The sequence below is a fragment of the Papio anubis genome, chromosome X (genome assembly GCF_008728515.1).
Source record: "Papio anubis isolate 15944 chromosome X, Panubis1.0, whole genome shotgun sequence".
In the NCBI taxonomy this organism is placed as follows: domain Eukaryota; kingdom Metazoa; phylum Chordata; class Mammalia; order Primates; family Cercopithecidae; genus Papio; species Papio anubis.
In genome coordinates, this window is record NC_044996.1 from 116,847,599 (window position 1) to 116,861,371 (window position 13,773).

At 38.6% G+C, this 13,773-nt stretch overlaps 1 protein-coding gene across 1 annotated transcript in view; it reads right to left on the reverse strand.

The window, feature by feature from the left end:
* IL1RAPL1 (interleukin 1 receptor accessory protein like 1) overlaps positions 1 to 13,551 on the reverse strand; it is a 1,395,449-nt gene extending 1,381,898 nt beyond the window's left edge. Inside the window, exon 1 of the mRNA XM_003917532.5 lies at positions 12,321 to 13,551. The gene's annotated coding sequence lies outside the window, so the exon portion shown is untranslated. The remainder of the gene's footprint in view (positions 1 to 12,320) is intronic.
* Between the last annotated feature and the right edge of the window lie 222 nt (positions 13,552 to 13,773).

Genomic DNA, 13,773 nt, shown 5'->3' on the forward strand with positions numbered 1-13,773 from the left:
ATTAAAATACATATGGGAAGGGGCAATTCTGATCACATAATAGGACTGAAGGACAGTGGTTAGTAGGGGCCAACAATGAGCCACAATTGCTGCATGATAATCAACTGAGACAGTGGCAGCATGAGGATTTCAGCATAGTAGGGGCCTACCCTGTGCCATTGTGGTTGGATACGACTTATTACTTGAAAGTTGAAGCTGAGTTGGAGGAGCATTTTGGAAAATATTGAGAAAGCATCCAATATCCATAATAACGTATGATGCCAGGAGGAAAGCAATACTGACAGAGACTGAGAGGTTTCTGTTGAAGCCCTCCCAAGGAACACCTTGGTGATACTACTGACCTAAATTTTTTTTTTTTTTTTTTGAGATGGAATCTCGCTCTGTCACCCAGGCTGTCACCCAGTGCAGTGGTGCAATCTCAGCTCACTGCAACCTCCACCTCCCAGTTTCAAGCGATTCTCCTGCCTCAGTCTCCCAAGTAGCTAGCTGGGATCACAGGCACCCGCCAACGTGCCCAGCTAATTTTTGTATTTTTAGTACAAAAATTAGTAGGGATTTCCCCATGTTGGCCAGGCTGGTCTTGATCTCCTGACTTCAGGTTATTCCCCTCGCCTCGGCCTCCCAAAGTGCTGGGGTTATAGGCATGAGCCACCATGCCCGGCCCTCAAATGTTTTTGAAAGTACAAATTTCTCACCTGGGTGTGGTGGCTCATGACTGTAATCCCAGCACTTTGGGAGGCCAAGGTGGGTGGATCTCATGAAGTCAGGAGTTTGAGACCAGCCTGGCCGACATGGTGAAACTCCGTCTCTACTAAAGATACAAAATTAGCTGGGTGTGGTGGCACACACCTGTAATCCCAGTTACTCGGGAGGCTGAGGAAGGAGATTTGCTTGAACCCGGGAGGTGGAGGTTGCAGTGAGCCAAGATTGTGCCATTGCACTCCAGCCTGGCCAAAAAAGAGTGAAACTCCGTCTAAAAAAAAAAAAAAAAAAAAAAAAAAGTACAAATTTCTATACTGCATTCCAAACACCGAATCAGAAACCTCAGGGCTAGGTGAGCGAGTTTTCACAACAGCTAGACTGTGAGACTTGTTCTTTCACCTGAATCCTAAGGACGATGTACATAACATTTAGTTTGTGCCTAAGTAAATCGCATTTTTTCTCATTTTATCTTCAACGTTTGGTCATTTTCCAGCTTACTACATCTTCCAATATAGAGTGATCAGATAAAGTATGGGGAAATAAAACTATACTTATTCATTTCTTTTCTTCCATTTATTAGAAGCATAAAGTATTTGATAAGAAAAATAATTTAAACTAAACTAGCATGGGTTTTTTTTTATTACTAGGAGGCTCACTTTCTAATTTCCATCTACAATTCAAAATTGTTACAATTATTGGTAGTTAGCAAAAGAGTTCACACTTGTTAGAAATAAATCCTATTATCTTATCATTGGATGTACATTCTACTCTAAAGCAATATTCTTCTTCCATATGACCTTACTATAAAACCAGTTTGAAATTTATATTTCCACCTCGCCATTACATTATATAAAGCACTTTCCTTTTTTCTTTTTTCCCAGTTGCTTCCTTCAACTTCTTTCTCCCAGATGAATTGTCACTTTAGAGTCACTTTGCTGTTGCCATCACAGTAAAGAAATAAACTTTAAACATTATCCAATGTAGTCATTAAAGAGTTACACTTGGCTGGGCATGGTGGCTCAAGCCTGTAATCCCAGCACTTTGGGAGGCCGAGGCGGGCGGATCACGAGGTCAGGAGATCGGGACCATCCTGGCTAACATGGTGAAACCCTGTCTCTACTAAAAAAAGTACAAAAAATTAGCCAGACGTGGTGGCAGGCGGTGGGCGCCTGTAGTCCCAGCTACTCGGGAGGCTGAGGCAGGAGAATGGCGTGAACCCGGGAGGCGGAGCTTGCAGTGAGCAGAGATAGTGCCACTGCACTCTAGCCTGGGCGACTAAGCGAGACTCCATCTCAAAAAAAAAAAAAAGAGTTACACTTAAACATTGTTTACACTTAGCATTGTTGCTACAGTGTGTGGCAACTTTCTAACACTACCAAGTAAAGATAATTTGAATGTATCAGCCCCATTACAGAAGCTTGCCTTCTGCTTGAAAAAATAAAAACTAATGTTAAATTCTGGCTTCTGTATTTGTCTAGCACTGGTAGCAGTGGTGTGTTTGTTAGTTTGTTTATTTATTTATTTATTTATTTATTTATTTATTTGAGGCAGAGTTTCACTCTTGCTGCCCAGGCTTGAATACAATGGTATGATCTCGGCTCATTGCAGCCTCTGCCTCCCAGGTCCAAGCAATTCTCCTGCCTCAGCCTCCTAAGTAGCTGGGATTACAGACATGTGCCATCATGCTCGGCTAATTTTGTATTTTTAGTAGAGATGGGGTTTCACCATGCTGGTCAGGCTGGTCTCAAACTCCTGACCTCAGATCTCCCAAAGTGCTGGGATTACAGGCATGAGCCATCACATCCGGCGGTTTATTCTTTGAAAGGAAAAAAGAAAGATGAAAATGAAGGGAGCTAGTGATGGCTGTTTGAGGCCTGCAGTTCTACATGAGAAAATTGGAATAAGCGTGAAACTCAGGAGTCACTGGGAAATTCGCACAACTTGAAATCAATGGTAACCTGGAGATACACACTCTTAATTCATTCCCCTTCTTCCTAAAGCATAAATCTGAGCAGGTCATGCAATGTTCTGTTTTCCTTAAGCTCATGCAATATCATTCCATTGGTTCCTGCTTGCCAGACATGGGGGCTCAGGGCTCCAGCCTTATCTTCTTACATTTCATATGATATACCCCCTTCTCTGGGGAAACAAGAACATTGGATCTTCCTTAACCATGCTCCATTTGGTCCTACTTACAATATATCTATTTTTTATCTCCCCTCTATTTAGAAGGTCCTATCTCCATACCCATGTTAACTCCTTCAAAGTCCAATACAAAGGCTGCCTCCTTTAGCAGACCTTGCCTAATCCCTCTACATGCATGTGTTCTGAACCTTTCTTGAGCCTGTAGCACACTTGGCACCTCTCTTAGAAGTATGTATGGTAGACTATCTTGAATTATAATTACAGGTGGCCCTCCATATCTGTGGATCCAAGCAACCATGGATCAGGAATATTTTTTGAAAACGACTTAAAAAGAACAATAAAATACTTAAAAATAATACAAATAAAAATACAATGTAACAACTATTTACATAGCATTTACATTGTATTAGGTATAAGTAATCTTCAGATGATTTAAAGTATACAGGAGGTTGTACATAGGTCATATGCAAATACGATGCCATTTTATATTAGGGACTTGAGCATCTGTGGATTTTGGTGTCCACAAGGGGTCCTGGAACCAGTTTCCCATGGATACCAAGGGATGTTGGTATATGTGATTTTGTTTAGTAGTCATGTCCCTGACTAAACCATTTTTGGGCCCAGACACATGACATCAGTCATCTCTGTATCCTTTGCAGTCCCTCTTGCATCCCCTTACACAGTGGGGGCCGGATCTGAATCCAATGACGGTGATGGCACGTGACGGTCGGAACACGCATGATGGATGGAATGAAATGGAATGGATGATGGATGGGAATGGAACAAATGGATGGAAGGAATGGAATGGAAGGAAGGAATGGAATGGAAGGAAGGAAGGAATGGAATGGAATGAAGGGAAGAAGGACAATGGAAGGAATGGAGGGAATGGAATAATGGAATGGAATGGAATGGAATGGAATGGAATGGAATGGAATGGAAGGAATGGAATGGAATGGCCGATGATGAGGAGGAACAGAGGCCAGTCAGCGGAGTGATGAGGATGTGGTGCCGAAGAAGGGCCGGAGGAAATGGAATGAAGGAGGAGGAGGGAAAGGAAGAAGAAGGTAAAATGGAGGGAGGGAAGGAAGGAAGGAAGGAGGGAGGGGAAAGGAAGGAAGGGGCTGGAGGGAAGGAAGGAAGGAAGGAGGGGAGGGAAGGAAGAAGAAGGGGCTGGAGGGAAGGAAGGAAGGAAGGAAGGAGGGGAAGGAAGAAGGAAGGAAGGAATGGAAGGAAGGAAGGAGGGAAGAAGGCTGGAGGAAAGGAAGGAAGGAAGGTGGAGGGAGGTGGACAGGAAATGGAATATTAATTATCTCTCCTTTATATTACTCAATTTTCCTTTTTTTACTTTTTTAAATCAGAAGCTTTTGTCTCCATGTATAATGTAGCATGAGTTTTAGAGAACACAGATCTAAAACTGACCTGTTATCCCTAAGCGTTTAAGCATTTGCTTGTGTAATGATATACTGATGACCTACTATATGCTGTGCACAATGTTGGGCCCTGGAAATACAAGGCCGGCAGGCACTTGCCTCCTGGAGCTAAGCTAAACCATTCACTCACTGAGAAAAGCATACCCACTGACATAAGCGGCTTGCTCTGTGGCTGTGTTATTAAGGGCCCTGTAGGAGAACCCCGACAAGAAAAAACAGCAGAGTCAAAAACCCCTAGAGACCCCTTGAATGCATTTACTCTGCACACTGTGGAGCTGGGTGCCTCTTGAGTACAATTCAGGAGTTCTGTCATGGTGAGAACAATTAGGAGCTTTAATAGGAGTATTCAAAAACCAAACACCGAGAGCTACCAGATCCATTTGTTATATTCAAATTTTCTCCCTTGGCCACATGAAGCTTTGTTTACACAAAATACTTGATACCATTCTAACTCTCTCAGTTTTTCCATTTTTACCACTGTATTTAGCTCTCCTGGATGTGTCTCTTCTAAAATAAAGTTGGCAGAGAGGTTGTAAGCATCATAGTGTTCATAGCCAGCGTCATTTCTTCATACAGGTATGCTACCAGCTCCCTACCCAGTAACTCTAGAGGGCACTGCAGGATTCAATCTGAACAAAAGTATGTCCTCCATAGCCCTGTCTCCACCTTATTATCTAAAATGCAGTCCATTCAAGCTATTTTTCAGGGTCAGAAAAAAGTTAATGGCATCTTTTCTAGAAATGTCACTATTATAATACAAAGGGATAAAGCCTGTTATTCCAAACTTTCCTCTTTAGCATATTAACAATGATTCATTTCTCAAACATTTCAACAAAAATCATGTATGTGTTTGATTACACATATTAACGCAGTCATGAGGATATGAGGATACACACACACACCCATAAGCTGTATCTTGTTCATTTAGTGGTAGTTATATGATTCTAGCTTGGCAAACCTGATAAAATATTACTGTCTTCATTATTCCAAAATTGGTTCATTATTGTTTATGTAAGCAGACTGATCCTGTTGAAGAAATGAAATATGAAATTTAATATCGTCAAAGTGGGATAAAGTATAGATAGAAGATATTTTGATAGGATCCCTTAGTGGAATCCCTTGGAAGCAAGAAGGTAGCATGCAACACTGAGACAAAGATGGCCAGGGATGTTCAGGAAAGTCCAGAAAAAGGAGAGGCTCCAAAGAAGAGTAATTCCCTGCAGGTGGAAAGATACAAAGCTAATGGGAAAAAGGACAGTATGGAAGAGACAAGAAGACCCACCAGTGACCTATGTTCTCAACTCTCCTTTGTATTGTGTCTCCAGGGATCAAATGAGGTCGAAAATCAGGTGTACATACAGGAAAAATAAAGTCTACAGATTCTGAGTGCAGAAGTCAGATGACTGATCACAAGTCGATAAAGTAAGCTAGAGGCCAAAGGATTCGATATGCCAACATTAGCTGTACTCACAAAAAATAATGCTGTATGCCAGGACATATTGCTATATAACTAAAATACCCAGCAGGGCTTATATCAAGGAACTAAAACCATGCATCATGAGACAGCCAACAAATTGGAAGATCTTGGAAACTTCACTTCATTCCTCTGGTTCACAATTTCCTTGTTTAAAATCACATGATGGGGCATCCTTTACTCCTATACTGCATATAATTCTATTAGGTTTTTATGAGATTTTGATCACCTTTGGCTTTATTTATAATCATTTTTATTTCGGCTACAATAAAAACAATGCTTATTTTATTTTTTTAAAAAAGCAATTATTTTCCAAAATCAACCAATTTTAAATTACAACTATTGAATCCTAAAACTCGAATAGGAATATTTTGGAACTTGAAATGTACATCCTTAGGAAATTATATACTGTAAGTCCATCTATACTGAAATTCAACCCCTTTGATCCACAAACCACCACCATATGCACTTGCCTTTCATCTTTTCTGTAAGATGAACATGATTAATTTGTATATATAATGCAAGTATTTTGCCTCTAGACATATGGACCTTTTGTTACTCCAAGGACTCTAGAATCTATATAAACACCGAACTTTCTATGTAGATAGAATAAACAATGCATTTCAAAGATATAAGTAGACCCTGTTGCGACTATACATAAATTCACTTTTAAAGAGTTATTATATTCATAATAATTTACTATTATTATCATGCATTTTCTCAATTAATGGATACTGAAAGTATAACTATGATTAAGTGGACTTCCAGGGAATGTTTTTAATTAAAAAGGGAACTTTGCACCAGAAGATGATGAAGATCGCTATACTCAGTCACACATATTAATCTAAAACATCGATAAGGTAACTCACTTTGATTAGGTCATAAGAAGATAAACTACTATGAATAATTTTATGATTATCCATATGCTGATTTATTATAATTATAATTCAAATAAAGTATAAGATACCTAATAAACATTGAAAGAGTAAAAGTCTATAATTATATGATTATAATCCACAATCCGTTTCATTTTTTCAGTGAGTCCAAATTCTACACACAATATCCTGACGTAGTGTTACAACGTACAATCTAGTTTAACTCTTCAGTTTATCTTCATAGAGGTGTAGCTCCTGTAAGAACAAAGTAGCTCATTTAGTGCCATTTATTATATTTGATATATATGAACATAGTAACCATAACAAACCATTTGAATAGCTTGTGATGAAAAAGATTACTTTTAAGGTTGTGATTACTTTTAAGAAATGAGAAAGACCAAAATTTTCAGAAGTAAAATTTTCTTTTAGTTCTCTTTCTTTTCTTTCTCCCTTTGTTTTATTCACAGTTCAGTGCCTGGGATTTTCAGATCGTGTGATAAGAAAGCAACATCAAGCCACCTACTCATCCCTTCTCTGTACAGGAGTTTTAGAGTTTGGGCACTTGAATATTGTGTCTACACAAGGATACCAAAAAAGCATGTCAATTAAGGATCTTTCCTTGTAAACGAATGGTCAGGATAAGCATACTTAATGGATAAGTATGTCCATTGAGCCATGTGGTTGGACTGTAACAGAATGTTATATGCAGTATAAGACACTCCAGGGTGGCATTTTCTGGGTGCAAATTAAAAGCATATTTGTAAGGTGATTAGCTGAATTTGTCAAATAAACAGCCTGTCCACATTCATACAATATTCCTTCATAAATCTGCCAGAGCAAATCTAAAGTATTGCCATAAGACGTAAAGAATATGCATTTTTAAATATAGGAAACCAAGAAAATGCTTGCTATTAATAGGCATCAATGAAGTCAGATAAACATGCATAATGAAATTCATCTGAAACAAAAATATATTGGGAATCCTTGAAAAGAAAAGCAAGACACTGGGAAGTTACAAAGAGGAGGTTGCTCTACAACATGAAAATTCTTTATTTTAAGCCCAGGACTACTAATTTATTACAGGGTTAATTTTGCACTTTCCAATTCTACTTTAACCAAAATATAAAAACTAACTCTGTAACCTGATTATTCACTCACTGAAAAACATACATGGGAGCTCATAACACTAAACTATCCTCTTTGCATATATGTAAATGTCATTATGTTAAGATACAAGAACATTAAAGAGATGCAGTTTTAGTAGTGACACATGGGGGATTGCCTCCCCCTAAAGAAAGTTAGTAATTATTACAACTAGAAAATTCCAAACAGACCGGGTATCTTTATATTATTTTTTTCTCTATTATACTTGGTATTCAAATTCATTATGCTTTTGTTAATATACTGAGAGACAAGAGTCACTTTCTGGTCAATATACTCAATTTGAGAGGTAGCATCAAGTTGGAGTACATTTGTTTGTGTGTTCTTGGTAGCAGAAACAGAAACTCCTGAGTACTCAGAAGCATCTTTTTAAAAAGCAATCTGCATAAAACACTTTCACACATAAAACCCTTAGTTACCACTGTTTGAATGTTATTCAAAAGCAACTATTGTTTTAATTACTTAAGACAACTATATTCCCATATGAGTACTTCTGGAAAAAACTGAGTACTAAGTGAAAGTTAACCACCAAAGCTTTTAATTTGTCTTTGTTGGTTAATCACTGAACAATATTATGTACAGCTAACTGTAATTGCTACTAGAAAGCACCTATTCAGATTTATAATAAGGGTGTAAAAAACATGCACGGCTAAATTCGTAAGACTTAGGGGAATCCTTAATAATAATAACTCCATATATTTCTAAGGCATAGGATGGTGGTAAATACTTAGACACGTATTATCTCCTTTCTGTAGAGCAATATGCAACTATTTATTTTTTTTTTAAATGATTCTCTGGAACACTGAGAAATCAAATGTGGTGTCAGAGGTCACAAGGCTAGTAACTGACAGAGCCGGAAGTACAGTTTCAAGCCCTCTGACTCAGCCCGGAATTCTACAATGCCTTGATGTCTCACAGAACTGGACTCTCCTCTTTGAGATTCCCGATACACCTAATGGAAATAGGGTTGGAATTTAATAATAAAAATGCTGATGCGACCTTAACTATAGCTGCCCAACCGGTACAATTATAATTATGCTTTATAACTTGAGCATCACCAGAAAACTTGCTACTTTTAAATCTCAATAATCAACACTTGTTTTGTTGCTACAAATTATAGAGTAGTCTGCTTTATAAAAACACAAGATTTGCCAAATACCAAATATCATATCTGTTGTAAGTCAAAGTATATCCCAAACATTTCAGTGTATAACAAATTCTGAAATATAAATCTTCAAAGTTCAACTGTTCTTTAAAATGTTTTATCTAATAGTCATTTTTAAAGTAATACTGATTTGTTCACATGTGTTGCAAACATAACAAAAATTCAATTTAAAATTTTCTCTAGTTTTATGAATACTGTGATTACTTATCTGCTAAATCTCCTTACTTTGCTGAAGCAACTGGTCAGGAAACAAAACTGATAGCTCTGATATTCATAAATGGTATTTTTTTTCCTAAATATTTTCTAACCTAACTACATGACTGTGGCTGACGAAATGGAAATAAAATAGAAAATAGATGTTATATTTTAAATTACCCACTGCCATTGTGTTTAAATGCTTTCCTATTAGACAAAGCTTTTTATTATTGATTTGTAGGATACTTAAGAAAAATGCCATAACCTGCCTTAGTTACATAATCTTCTTCCTAAAGAAAGTGACAGCTTATAAAGTGCCATTAACATGATTGAAACTATCTTTCCTAATAGAAGTACATGCAGTCTTCAAGTAAGGAGTTAGCAATTACATATGTATATTTGCTTCACAACCAGTGTCTTTTTGTACAGAATCCTTTTCCATCCTTCTATTATTTCCATATCCTACTGAGCTTAGAAAACCTATGCCCTGCTTGATTATATATGTGTGGCTTACGTCAGAAAACAACTGAGGAAGTCATTTATAAAATATTGAAAGAAGGAGTACAGGAAAAATCATTACAGACTATATTTGTGCACATAGTTGGAAACCAACAGCCTGGAAGCAGCCGTTGTGTTACCCTGACCCCTGAAGGAAGGAATCAGGAGTTAACTTCACATTCAATTTCCTACACAATATGAATGCCAAACCTCCAAATCCACTGGCACAATACATCAATGTTTGTGCACGTCCTGCAGAAGTATGAAAGTCACCTCAAATATCAGACCTTAGAATTTCATTCCCCAATCCCACCGTTCTGACTCAGGGTAAGCAAATCTTTTCAAAGTTACTCAGAGGGTGTCTAGATTCTGCATCTTACTCCTTAGGACTGGAAGGAAATGGAATATGAGAAATAAAAGAAAAACAGAAAAAAATCATCTCATCTCCCTGATAGAAAAGTCATTTAGCCTTCTCTGTAAAATAAACGTAAAGAGAAATAGGAAATAGCACAACTAGATAATCAGATGATTCAATTGAACAGGCTTAGGATTTCAGAAGTTTCATTTTTTGTGAATATGTGATCTATTGAGGAGAAACAGATCCTAAAACAGTAGAAGGCCAAAAGAACCTGATGTGTATCTTCTTTAAAAAAATCACAACTCCAGATAAAACATGAGGGAAAAATGACATTTTATTCTGCAGTATTCCCTCCTCTGCACAGTGAGCATAGTACATTTATCTCATCTCATGGTAAAAGTCTTTGGCGGCTGCAACCTGTCTTTTAAACCATTGAATAAGTGAAACTTGAACATAGATTGCTCTTTTTTTCTGGGATCTGTGTTAATAATGAATCCAATGCCATTTGATTTGTAATTCAACAGGGTACTGTTACCTTTGAATGCTTTTACTTCTCTTTTCCCAGAAGGTTAAAATGGCCCAGAAAGAGATTGTCATGGTTTAGATAAAGGGATAAAACACTCATTTCTGACACACTGTGGAAGCAATCATCATTTTTATGAGGGAACCACCAGGCTGAAATCTGCATCAAGCTCTACCAGGAAAAATGCAAGAAAGGACCCTAAATATTCCTTCTGTTCACAGTCTTCATTTCAATGAATTTAACTTTCCATTCAGTTGGGGTCATATATTTCAATCCCAGGGTAAAGAACTATGACCTTGGCTGGAATCATCAGTCCCCATTACTCAATGGGGCACTTCTGAAACATTGTGGACTCATTTTGACTCTCCACGGGTGTGGCTAAAATTGGTCCTGTCTAGCCCTAAATCTTACATGATCTGATGTCCCTCTGAAACTCACTATGAGAAAACTCATGCTAAATTTGCCATAGAGATCAAGGTTTACAGGACCCTTGGAGCTAATCTCTCTCTGCCCTCCTCCTCTGTTAGCTGTTACAAGCCTTCAAAAGTTAACAGGGTGATGGAGCCTCTCTCTATACAATCATCTCATATCACTATCGTTGACTGGAACTCGCTGATGTAATGAAGTTACATAATCACCGATTATGCACGACTTCCATCCATCTTCCTACATATCCACATATCTTCTCCCCTCCCCTTCCGATCAATCTACCAGGTGAGATTTATAACACATGTAAATGCTCCATTCTCTCATCACAGGCACTGAATATGGGACTTTAGCATTGCAGTACAGTGCACTGAACCACGTCATCAATATTGATTTCTTTATCCCATTTCCCAGGCAGAATATGCTTAAACATCCTTAGTGTTCTAGTCTCTAACTTTTTACCGAAAGGGTAAAATAGATGTAGCAGATAGGACACATCTTCAGCTTAAGGTTAGGGGAAGTATGAATTAATTGTCTGCATTTCCCAAGCTGGCTGCATTGCAATAAAAGGATGGTCTCCGCTTTCAGACCTTCGACTCCCCTGCACGTGGGTCTCAGCTTCACCTATTTAGGGTATTGGGTAAATAATTATATGATTGGGCAACTGAACTTGAGAAAGAAAGCACTATGCTGATATTTAAGATAATGTTGCCTTATTCTTCTCTATGTTAGCCATCATTTTTAGCTTTTTCTTTTCCTTTTTTCACGCTGAGTGATAATCCAGTAGATAAAAAAGTAGCCCACGGCACTTAATAATCTCCAGTAACCACAACCTAGAGAACAATTAACGATGATTATCACCTTAAAGTTTAAGAACTTGACAAGTGGGATGTCCCTGGTCCCATTGCGGCTGTGAAATGCAGCAGAATGCTGCACTGAGTTGAAAACATATTTCTTTTAATGCACAGAGAGTAGCTCGTTTCATTTTAAATGGGGTTCTTCACTAAGTGTTTCTTTTAGTGCCGCTACCCCTTCCAGAATGTAGGGGCTACAAATATTGCATCCAAACAAAGAGTGTCTTCCCAGAATTAATTCAAGACACTCTTCCATATCAAAATAATTGGGGGAGAGAGTGATACTTTGATTTTCAATTGCACTCAGAATATGGGCACACATACATACACACACACACGCACGCACACACACATACATCAACACACCCAACTGCAGTTATTCCATTCAGTGCCAATAACGGCCACATCACAGCCATCAATGCGATGCAGCAATCATTCAAGTCACCCATTCCCATTACAAATGCCCAAGTTTGCTCATGCCACTGACGGGTTTGTATATATAAAATGACCTTACCCACAACAGTCTTCCAAATTATTCTCCTCTGGATATTAGTCGGTAAGGTAATTGCTGGTCATCACAATGCGTATTCAGAAAAATCCACGTTTTACTCCTGTGTTCTTTTTCTTGTTTTTGCTAGCAATTAATATTGTGAACAAGATTCCCATTCACAAATGCCAAGTTCACCATAAAAGCAGATAATTCCATACAGATCTTCCCTACAAGACTGTCTCCAGTTAGTTCTCAAAGTGCCCGATTGTTTGCTGAAGATACAATCCAGGTGCAGAGCAGGAAAAAAAAAAAAACAGACTAGGAGAAAAATGAAGAGGCAGATAGAAAAGGAGAGACTGAGAGAGGAGAGAGCAGAAAAAGAGGGGGGAAAATAAGAATAATTCTTTAAAAATAAGGAAGGAAAAAAGCCGATAAGTGAGAAGTCTGTGAGCTCTATGACAAGAATTGGAGTGTTGCTTGCAAATCTTCTGAATACATGTAGCCTTTCAAATCCTCCTGGTCCCCAAGTAAAATTTCCAGATCCGGGATGCAGCCATAAGAAAGAATCCTATGTATATTTCACAAGTATCCCGCAATAACAGATCCGACGGGGTTTTCCTTGTACAGTACTGCTATGTGAAAGCACACAACCCCTGCTGTTTGGGAAGGTGTCTCCTGGGTCCTAGCTCTCTTCAGCAGCCCCCAAAAATGATTTTTCAAAAAAGAGTGGGGGGGTGGTGGGAAAAGCAGCTTTGCGTTTGCCTTGAATGATGCTAATCCTGAGCGAAAACGACAAGCAAAACACGAATAGCACGGGATCTCGATTAATAGCCACAATCCACTCAAAATATCCCAGGGAAGAAGGAGCGAAAACAAGAAAGAGAAACTGCAATGCATAAATGATTCCAGTGTTTCTACAAGATCGGTTCATTTGATTGAATGCATTCTCTGGTTTGCTGCAAGTCATAAAGAGGATAGTATTACTGCCACCCAATGGATATTTTAGTACTAGCCAATCCACAGACAGCCACCGCTTTGCGAGTTTTAGTTCTCAGAAGACCGAAGTGGAAGGAGGGTAGCCTGGGAATCTTTTGGAAAGGACCCGGGGAGGCCTCAAATAACGGAAGTCCGTCCTTCCAGGCAAAAGTGGACTGGCAAATTTGGATGCTTATACAGTGTTGCCTTAGCCACCTTAGAATTATGGTTCCATTTCTCTAGGAAGCAGAAAGATACAGAGAGTGATGCCTAAGCCGACGCACTCTTGATAACCTCCTTTTCATCTCTTCTCTTTGAAGCAGATTTATTATTGCACGCGACCCTCCCACCCCCATCACTGTCTCCCCAACGCCCCCATTCTCCGTATCACTTTAAGATGGATTACAAGAGGGAAGGGGTGCGGGGGCTGCTCCAAACAAACCTCAGGTGCTAAGATGATAATTGTTTCTAAAGGGCAGTTTTGCAAAAGTGCTTCTGTCTG